A 3,421-nucleotide genomic window follows, 5' to 3' on the forward strand; every position below is an offset into this window, starting at 1 on the left:
ACACCAAGAGGTAGAAAGACTTCCTTATCACCAGATACAGGGAATTCAGAGTTGAGAGGGCTGCATAACAAATTTTGTTGGTTGTATAACAAATTTTATCTTTTCACTAATTACTACCCCAGCCCAAATGCTTTTCAGAATTCCTTACTAATTAAAGCTCCTAAATTTAACTCTTCTTTGACCTGTCAGTTCCTCACAGATTTATAGTCTCTGTCTAAAATGTATAAAAATTGACTGGTTTGGTCATTTCTTTGGGTCCCCATCCTCTTATTGGGCCTCTGTGCACACATAATTAAACTTTAATTTTTTTCCCCTATTAATCTGTCTCATGTCAATCTGGATCTTAGACCAGATAGAAGAATTTTGAAGGGTAGAGGAAAATTTTTCTTCCCCAACACAGTCAATCATGCCGAAATTTCCTTTCAGCTGGTATAACAGGCATTTGAGTTATCTTCTGCTCTCAAGGGAGAATGGAAATACCCCATCCACAGTTGAATCTACCATGAACAATAAATCAAGATTTTAAAAGATGTATCAGTTTGTTGAGTTGCATTTTTCGAGGAATTTTCCCATGTCAAATGTATTGGTATAAGGTTGCCCATGATATACTCTTACCACTCTTAAGTGTCTGTAACATTCTGCTTGCTAAGCTAAAAAAAAAGTTGAGGAAAAATGAGTCAGGTTCATCTGTTAGGGCTAATATTTCTCTTGCCTGATGAATAGAATGAGCTGATTTGGACAGACAAATGTCCCGTAACTTAAATACTCAAACATTTTTATCTATCATCGAGACACAAGATTTAAAAGGCTGATAAGAACCATTGTAAAAGTGTGGAGAAATGGTCACTCATGCATCGTTTATACGTAAACTCATACTGCCTTTTGGTAAGTAATTTGGCACTTCCTATCCAAAATTTAAATGAACATACCTTGACTGAGCAATTCTAAGTACTGAACATACAGAAATCTTAAGAAATATGAACAAGGGTGATTATGATAGACTATTAAATGCAATCTTGTGTGCTAATGAAACATTCTTATCATTAGGAAAAAATTTAAATAAAAAAATAGTAGATTATGGAAATTGTATGTGTGTAATATTACCCCATTTCAGTTTTTAAGGTTTTGTTTTTATATATTGACATATATTTATATTTGTGTGTGTTTACATATATTTGCATATATTTATATTACATGTATTTATGTAAATACACAGACAGAAGCCTTCTGAGGGCACAAAATTGCTGTCTACCTCTAGAAGGCAAATGGCATTATAAGGAAAATAAGCTGGGGAATTTCTATTTTTTATTCTGTGTTTCTATAGTGTTGAATTATTTTGTTTTTATAGATTGATTAATGTATTACTGGTATAACTAAAAACCTAAAAGAAATTTTTTAATTAACAAAACAGAGCTCATATTCTATCTTTGCAGTGACCCTACACAACATATGACACAGCTCTGATTGCTCCATTTCACAGCTAAGCTAGATGGGAAACAGAGTAATTATGTAAGTAATTAGACTGGCTTCCTGAGAAACCACTCATCAGTGGTGGTCTAAAGACTGGAATTAAGCCTTCTGATTCTTAGTCTTAATTTTTTTTTTTTTCCAAAGAAATTCAGCACATTTCCCCCAGGGATTTTAAGAACACGTGAGTTTCTGAAACCACAGGTTTTAATAAAAGAAAGCCTTATTTTATCATGATAAATCTGAAAACTAGTTTTTCCCAATGTCCTTGCAGGAAAAGACTGCCTAATATGAAACAGGAAATTATTGGTTTTCTGTCCCACCTGCTTTGCTTCCTACCTGTCTCTACCTGCCAAAATGAAATGAAATGGCTCTGTTAATTTCTCCAGAAGATTCTTCCTGCTCTCTACTCAGACTCTCTTGGGCCCAATCCTCATTTCCCATCACCTTCTATTTTGTTTATCACAGGCATCCAGCTTAGTATTCCCTCCTTTCTAGAAAACATATTATAGAAAGGCCTTGCCCAACGTTATCTACCAAGTAAATTCCAGTTTATTTACGCACAAGTGCTTGACCCCAGGAACCACTTCTTGGCTAAATACATAACCCTATAAACTTTTCATGTAAACAGAGTCAGATCAGAGTACATGCCAAATAGAGACAGTATATTCATATCCCCCAAATCCTTCCTCTCCAATTGCCTACACAACTTATAACTACAAAGGCCACTAATTCAAACTGATGCATGAACAGTAGGTACAACTTAATATGTTCACAGGGCTTAATCCTGCAGGGAAACATTTAAGTTTTTGCCTCTTCCAGCAGCATATAAGACGATAAAGGCAGAGACTATGTCTAATTGGTCCTCCTAACCCAGAACCTTACATAGTAGAAAAGCAATGAATATTTGTTTTAGAAAGGAAGAAAAGGAAGAAGAAAAATAAGTAAGAAGCTAGAAGGGAAGAAGGGAAGGTACAAGTTCTGGCATTGGTGCCTGACCACAGGGAAGTATTCAGGGCGTGTCGTTTTCTGGGGACCCCTTTCATCACACATTTAGACAGTAGATCTTGCTTCTCCACTTCAGAGATGAGTTACACAATCAGTGAATAATTAAACCCCTCAAAGGTAGATTGAGGTCAATTCATTCATTCAGTTATCTAACAGGGCTCCTCTTTCATCTCTCCAGGGTCTCCAGCGAGAGTACAAGTGGAGACCAAGATAAATGTCTAAATATTAAAAGGTGTAACTCAAGCTAATAAACTGTTAAATGAAATATATTCTTGCTCACTTGATGAATAGACCTTCATAATAGCCCAGAAAGCCAAACTTGATTTTGGAATTCCTGGTCACTTAGGAGCTCTGCTCTGAAATACAACAGCATGGGGAAAGGCGACTCCATTCTCCTTGCTCTCTCTTCACTCCAGCTTCATCCTGCACACGAGGGGCCTCCAGTCCATGTGCGTGTGCACCCAGGTTTGCACATTCAAAGCTGTGCTCTGCCCCACTGCCCTGGAAACAGCAGTTATCCCTCTGCTGTTCCTCAAGCCTAGGTGTGCACTTCCTTATGTCACCATCCATCCTTGGGAATGTAGCCCCAGAAAAGACCCTGCACATGGGTTTCTGGTCTTTGGGATAGAGTCCTAAGTACTGGAAGCATGACGGAGAGTAAGTGGGGTTCCTGAAGGGCACTTCACCTTCATCCCTCTGATGCCTTTCATGACGCAAAGGTACATGGTCCCGGGCAAAAGCCCTTCTGACCTAGGTCTAAAGGTAATACTGCATGCAACAAGCCAAGTGCCTAGTTTATATAAAATTGTGCTCTCTGGAAATCTGCATCCGTGGATGTCTTGCTGCCCTTGTCTAGCCTGGATTAATACTTGGTCCATAGGCACACACCTGATCATCTGATCATCTACATTTGCCCTCTTACAGCACTAAACTATGTTTTCTACCT

Source organism: Manis javanica, chromosome 6, assembly GCF_040802235.1.
Source record: "Manis javanica isolate MJ-LG chromosome 6, MJ_LKY, whole genome shotgun sequence".
NCBI classification, from domain to species: domain Eukaryota; kingdom Metazoa; phylum Chordata; class Mammalia; order Pholidota; family Manidae; genus Manis; species Manis javanica.